The sequence below is a fragment of the Copidosoma floridanum genome, unplaced genomic scaffold (assembly GCF_036245765.1).
Source record: "Copidosoma floridanum isolate Cflo_tuat_1 unplaced genomic scaffold, Cflo_Japanese_pri ptg000013l, whole genome shotgun sequence".
Lineage (NCBI taxonomy): Eukaryota > Metazoa > Arthropoda > Insecta > Hymenoptera > Encyrtidae > Copidosoma > Copidosoma floridanum.
The window spans coordinates 27,561,595-27,569,228 of NW_028321890.1; positions in this window are offsets into that span (position 1 = coordinate 27,561,595).

The following is a 7,634-nucleotide window of genomic DNA, read 5'->3' on the forward strand; positions in this document are numbered from 1 at the left end:
CTACAATTCTAATATCTATAGGTTGAAAGTTAAAGTTTAAGGTCATAAAATGTGAAAAACGTTCAAAAGCTACATATGTATAGTAAACACTGTTGTTGCATGAGCATCAGCTTGATTCATCGGCGTAAATAAAATCCCTATTAAATCCATCCCACGCTCTTGCCACACACACTCACGCGTACTCGAGCGCAAGCTCGCGTAAACGGGCGTAAGGTACGAAACTTGGGTTTTTTTTTTTTTTTTTTTCTTAAAAAACGCCAATCTCGTATTATTTGTACCCGAGACGTCCGTTCGAAGGAAAAAGAAAGAGAGAGAAAAAGCAACGAGTTACAAATAACCGAGTGGAAAAAAGAAAAGGCAACTCCAGACACCATTAGGGACGCGAGCGCGCGCACGTATAACGCCGCAGACAGACACACGCGTGACGCGGAGGATGAGAACTCGCGCTGTTTAACGATATTATACGCATATGCACGTAAAAGTCCATACGCTGCTCTCCGCGGGGGTTCTTCTCTTCCGCGCCGGATGGGTTATTTATGGTCGAGAAAAAAAAAAAAAAAAAAATCTTCTCTATCATAATAAGCGCGCGCGTTTGGAGATACGCGGCATCAGCAGGAGGAGGAGGACCAAGGTAAATGAGGCGTACCCCGGGGAAGCTGCTTGGATCTCTGCTTCTCCATTTTCAAGTTCGCCGAGCGATCACGATTATATTTGTCCATTCGATTAATATGCCGTATTATTATCTCCTCTTTTTCTCGCTGAGGTGGACCATTATCATACAGATATCACGGGCACCTTTAATGGATCCTTTATTTTTCGATAACTTTGCTAGATGATGGATTTTCACGACTGACGATTATCGAGAAGCGGCCATTTATTTGATTTCGAGGCAAGTACTGTTTGCCATCGAGCGAAATCGGCTCTGATCGGTTCGTTTGACGAATCATTTATATTTACTTCATATACCTGTATGCGACACGTATTTATAGACGCAGGGGTGTGTCTCCGATTCGGAGATAATAAATTTGATTCGAGAGAAGATGCTAATAATCTTTTTGTTCGGATTCTCGATTTTTCGGTATTAATAAGTTATGCTTGATATCATCGTTCGACTTTTGAATCCATAATGAGTATTCAAATCAGCGATTCTGTTGCCTTCCGTGTCTACCTCTTGTACGGCTATCGTCTTAATTTTCAACGACTTATAATTTACAAAATTAAATCTTCAAACGAAAGTGAAATCATCCTTTTTTTTTCAATCGCGTGCGTACATAAAGCTATTAGTTAAATTTATTTTGACTAAAAATATCTATGGTTGACTATGCGCTCGAAGTCGTTGTAGTTGTTTGTACACGTGGAAGTAGCGTAATCCACATAAAATCATTGAATATATACATATTTTTGTACTAAAATTATCAGTACATCAATTTAAAGCAAGTGGGCACACCGTTACACTTACATTATGAGCTATAAGTGAAATGTTTATCTTGAAAGCGTTCATCTGACGAAAATAGCCATCTTAACGATGAATCACAGCTGATGTGAACGCAATCCTATTAATATCCGCCAGGCCATTCTATTCATTAACACGATATTCCACGAAGTGTTATAATATCGAAAATGTATACGACAAAGTACGAAAATGTGCAAATCGAAAAAACTTACTCGTTGCAAAGACACATCATCGATTCGCTCTCGCGTTTACGCATCGAATGGCCGTCGCTATGTAAACCTCGTCCGAGATGCTGTGCAACATCAATAGCCCTATACGTGTGCCTTGTAAAAAAAAAAAAGAAAAAGAAAGAAAGGATTGGTTGAAATGGAGCTATCTTTGCTGCTCTGCGTGGTCAGTAAAACTGCAGTCGCGGCACCACGATGACACAGCTGATGCGCGACTTGCGCACGTATACGGATATCGATCATTAATCATCTACGAACGGCCAGAGCTTCCCTTTGGCCCGTCAAACGCCACTTAGCGTTTTTTGTTTCCTTACTCTCCTGATCTTCCATTCTGTAGTAGCACCTGTGTATACGTTAACGAGAGACTCGCCCTGTCACTTTGATTCTGCGACAGCCCCGGCGTTCCCGGGATCCTGTAATTTTTAATGCGATGCGAATTTCCGAGGCGCCGCCGGCACGGCTTTCTTTCTCCCCTTCTGTTCGTCGATATGGCTGCCATTCGGAGATCGAGTGCCGCTGTGGCCAATCGATTTTACACCACAGGAGCTTGCGTGCATTATTTAAACGTATGTATCGAAATATCTTTTTTTTTTTTTTTTTTTTCGCTACAAGACTCGAGTTTGACGCGAGATCGACAGTTGCATTTTTACAATTTACAGGGCGGGTGTGCGGGAATTTCAACCCCGTCGGTCTTTATGCATAAACAATACCTGAGCCATAAAATTATCATCCGGCTCTATTCTTCGCTCTACCACTTTGTCGTCGACTTACCTCTGTGTAGCTTTGTGTTTCACATTTGTAGAGTAGGAAACAAAAAAAAAAGTAAAAATGAAAAACCAAAATCCGAAGAAAAAAATTTTTTACGCGGAAATCGTTGAAACACGAGAGCTCCCCGTGTGTCCCTGCTCGGCGCCTTTCTCACAACCGTCTCGAAAGAACAAAGCGTCGAATCTCAGCGCGCTCCGTCCCCCATTTTTTTTTTCTCGAATTAGTGGAAAAACTCGGTTAAGAGAGGAGTGTAGAAGGAAGGGCGCAGATGGCACTATATACCCTCCCCCACATCCTTGGTGCACACACCGCCCCCGTATTCAAAGTTTGTGGGTTCGTACCTTTTCGGCGACGCCGGCCACCCTGTAAAAAGGCCCGAGCTCTCGTCGCTCACTTTCTTTTAACGACGGAATGTGCGTCGCCGACGAGAAAAAGGCAATCGAGCTGGCAAAGGGTGGTCCCGTGCGACTCCATTGTTCCTGTCCACGGGTGCTGCGAACCCCCTACCGGGGACCTATACGCAATCCTCTTTCGCCGGCTGCAAGTGCAGGCTTTTTCATCCGCAGCTCTTGGCTCCTCTTGTGTTTTTGCGCTGTTCCGCGTATTTTTTTTTTTGTTTTTTCACTCACCTCCTTGTCCTCCATCCCGAAAGTTTTTGTTCTACGTTGTTAGGTGGCGTTTTTCAACTATACGCTTTTCGGGGCATTTTCCGAGTCGGTATCGATTTGGACGCTAATTGAGCAACTCTTCCGAAACATCAAGAGGTTTTCATGATGCAATAATTCAGGCTCGTTCCTCCTCGTACGTCTCTCTTTTTTTTTTGTTTCCAATCCATCGACGTCTCTTCTATTGTTAAAAAATGTGTCTGTACCCGACGAGTCTCCGTTGCGAGTGAAACAAGTTTCCCTCCATCGCTCGCTCGTCACGCCTTTTTTCCCCGACTTGAATGAAATTCGTGGGGTCCCATTTATTCCATCTCTCGCCCTTCGAGGGCTTTCCACCGGTTATTCTCGAGCGGCCGAGAAAAAAGAGCCTCTGTAATTACCGATTATCGCCGGGGAAATTTTGTAATTTTCCCGCAGGACACCTGTTGAAGGTGCCCCCTCTAGCTCACGGCTCATGGGCGTGCTCGGAGCTGTTATTTATGCCCCCCCCCTTTCTGCGTAAGATTTATTTTTCCACCCCCGCCCCGAGCTCATAAAAGTTTGACGCCGCGGCACGGACAGGCAGGGCTAGGTATACATTTTGATGGTTTTATTCATTGCCTCATCAATTATAAACTGACCATTTTAATGAAAAAAAAAAAAGAATCAAAATTCTACATCATTACGAAAGGAAGGAAGTATACGATGTTTACGCGAACGATTGAAAAACAATGTACTAGATTTGTACAACATTAAAACGGCACAGCAGCAGAAGCTTATCTCTTGGGCGGTGGAAAATGATTTAGCGCCGGGGCGCTGACAAACAGCAAAAATCCATCGGCGGGTGTAGGCGCGCAGGGCCAAGTTTTGATCGATATACCCGCTCGAGCGACAAAACACACATAATTTCGGCTCCCGCGAAATGACAAATATTATTCAACAGATGCATTACGCCGAGAGATAGGCTGCTCCCGGGGAGCCAGGAGCCGGCGTATATACACACGTGCACTGGCACAGCCCTGGGAGTCCCGCAGAGAGAAAGAGAGGGAATATAGGCTGATCCTGGGGTGATTAATGGAAGCAGAGCCGCGGGAAATGCGTTATCGCGACGCGCAGGCCATCCGTGCGCGCGTTAGCCCTCCTGCCTCTCCTAAAAATATGCTCTCTCTGCTCACGTGCAAACAAAACGCTCCACGCGCCCGCGCGCGTCTATGAATAATCGACGTTTCCACCCCCTCGAGCACCTCTAGGCTGGCTCTCTCTCTCTCTGTCCTTTTTTGCTCTATTATCTATTTCTCTCGTGGTCGCTGCTCCTCTTTTCCCCTCAGGACCGTCACCTAGTTGGGACGTTCGTTCTCGGGAGTTATTTTTTTTTTCTCCATTTTTTCGGGGCCACGAATCTACTCTCGGGCTTCTTCTTTTTTGTGCGTCTCCGCCTTTTTTTCTCGTTCCCTCCGACTACATGTGCCGTCGAATTTAATCCCATGAATATGTAGAGGTACCGGACAGTAGTGGGGAGCGCGAGCGAGAGTCGCCTGCTCTTCGACAGATATCTCTGTTTTTTTTTTTTTTCCTTTTTTTTCGTAACCCGTGCCTTTCTCGGTGTTTTTCTCTCGATTATATATGTGTCATGTATGTACACATACACAGCCACACATTACATAAATATGTACGGGGCTCGATTATCGCGCTCGGTTTTCTGGTGTCTCATTCACGTTCGTCCTCGTGCAACTACTTTTTTTTTCTTCTCTTTTGGGAGGATTATTCTCTCTCTCTCTCATCCGATTCTCTGATTTTATGTCATTGATTTCTGTCACGTTTAAATTTGATTTCCGAGAAAAAAAAGGTCACCCATCAGCGTAGCGCCTGTAGTTTCTTCTCCGTTTTGTGAAATAAGAGTCGTATTAAAAAATCACGTGAAAAAGCCTAATCGAGCGCTTAAAGGTATTTTATCGCTCGTACGATCGTTTGGCTTTTTCTGCTGCATGGCTTTGAAAATTTGTTAAGCTCCACCGGCTTCTACACCGATTCCATATATTCGAGCTCTTTTGTGATTATCTGCATCAATAATGACGATAATGTCGTAGCCGATCGCACATTTTTTTTTTTTTCAATCTATCAACGCTGAATACAAAATAACCATCCGAAAAAAGTTGACGCGGTACCCCTAGAAACTACAAATAACTGTTCTCTCGATTCCCATTTGGGGCGCTCTTATTTATTAAATATCTTTTCACGAGCTAGACGGGCTTTTGTATACATTCTACATGTGCATCGGTTCCGCTATCACTTGGACCGCGCGTCTCACCATTATTTATGCACCCATGCTGTTTTCATCTGGAAAAAATGCACCCACAGCGCTAGGAGAGCGAGAAATCTCGCGTGTCGCGCGAACACGGGGCTCTCGTCGACTATGCTAGAAAATCGATGACCCCGTACACGATACAAAAGACGAGAGGAGGAGGAGGAACAAGTGTCATTCGCGTTTTCGTGCAAGTAAGATACATTCGTGAGGTTGTACGCCGTGGAAACACCAGAAACATCGGGGAAAAAAAAAAGGCGTAGCTTGAAACGCAGCGTCCCGTTAAGCGTTTCGCGGATGGGGAAACGCCGATACCAGTCACGAAACACCTCACACCTCATCCCTCTTGGTTGTCGAGAGAGTCTTGAAATGGAGCGAGGAAAAAAGGGGCTACCATTTCAGGGTCGTATATTACAGTAAAACGAGGAAACTGATGGTTCCAACCTTGAGCGCTTACCTTGGGAAAAAAAGCCTTGGCTTGCACTTTTGCCCGTGACGTGAGACACGCTTACAGGTGCTACGTTTATTGTGGACAGTTACACGATGAATTTTTTCTTTTGTTTCTTATTTCATCATTTTCTACGAAGCTTTATCAATATTCGTCACGCAAAAGCTATGTGCCCATAGTGAATTTTGCTGTAACTTGACATTCGAGACACAACTAATGATGTAATGCACAATTTTAAACTCATCGTTGTCTTTGAAATCGCACAGCTAGTTTTACCAAATTATGCGACTTATCGCCTTTGTTTTTACGATACTGCAAGATAAACAGCTTGTTTTGGATCACACCTTTGACACTTACCCCTGAAGCGGAACACTCACACGCAATGACTATAAACACGCGTTTAGGGAGAGAGAAAACGTATAAGTACATGAACTTGAAAGGACCCAAGAAATCCCCAAAAAAAAGAGATCCAAGGGGTTGGAAAGGATACCCATGTGTATACACGTATATTTACGAGAGTTGCCAAGAAGAATGTTGGAGGTAGTTAAGTTTTATTGCGCACAGCGCAAGGCATCGAGTGGAGATCTCTTTCTTTCCTTCTCTAGGGGGCCGCCGGCGCGAGTCCACGCATAGGACGGCGAGCCACCCATGGACGACGACAGCGGTCGAGGTGGTGGGTACCGTTTTTAACAAATCGCTCTCGAGCTCTTACAATGTTTGCATTCACGATTTGTCATGAAGGTTACGACGTCGTAAATTATATCGCTGCACGCGCGCTCGCACTTCTATCTCTGTGTGTGTGTGTGTGTGCGTTTATGTACGTGTACGCGTCTGGATGTATACACGTGTTCTGTACAATATATACCAAGTCACAATGTGAAAAAAAAAATGTCTGCGCTTCACCCTCCACCTATAATGCACATTCTAGTGCAGCTTGACCTACGAATCGTATTAAGAGCTCGTTAAACGTAGAATTGGCTGGTACAAAGGGGGATGAACATGCTATATTCGAGCTCATCCGGAAACGACTTTCATACGCATTACACCATGGCATGAAGTGTGTGTTATAAAAGTGCCATTTTTTACGATTTCACGGGGCCTGCTTTTGCTTGATCATTTCGACTAATATTCTCACTCTTTTGCGTAAAAAATAAAGAAAAATAAAATAAAATAAAATAAAATAACAATAAAAAAGACTTGAAATAACAGTGGTTTCTCACGATTTAAAATTCAGAGAGTAGGCATACGTACGAGTGAGCCAGCTGCTCAGCAGATGTACTCGACAGTCCCAGAGTCCATTCCAACAAACAATTTGGACAAACAGGAAGAAGAAGGAGGAGGAGGAGGAAAAAAAAAGTGTATGGTCTCCCGTTCGGCTCTTATGGGAGGAGCTCCCCCTAAATTCCAATAATAATCGAAGTCGCACTCGCTCACGGGGGCGCGCGCTCGCGCATTAAAGCGTTCGACAATGGGGCAATCGTCGAGGTCTAGGCATCCACTGCCTGCGACGAATCGCATAGCTTAAAGTCAACCGTGTGTTGCGAGAGGGCCGGTCGACGAGGCTGTGCATTCCGCAGAGGCGCGTGATTTCGATCCACTCTCGGATTCTCGAGACCGGCGTGCATACCGGTCTCTCGCTCGCGTTCACGCATTCCTTCCTTCCACGTAACGTACCTACATATATACATGTGGCTCAACCTGATGCTGATGAACACTGCTCCGTATGTAGGTATTCTACGGGCACTGGGGGGATGATCTCCCTTCGTTTTTCTTCCTTTTTTTCCTTTTTTTT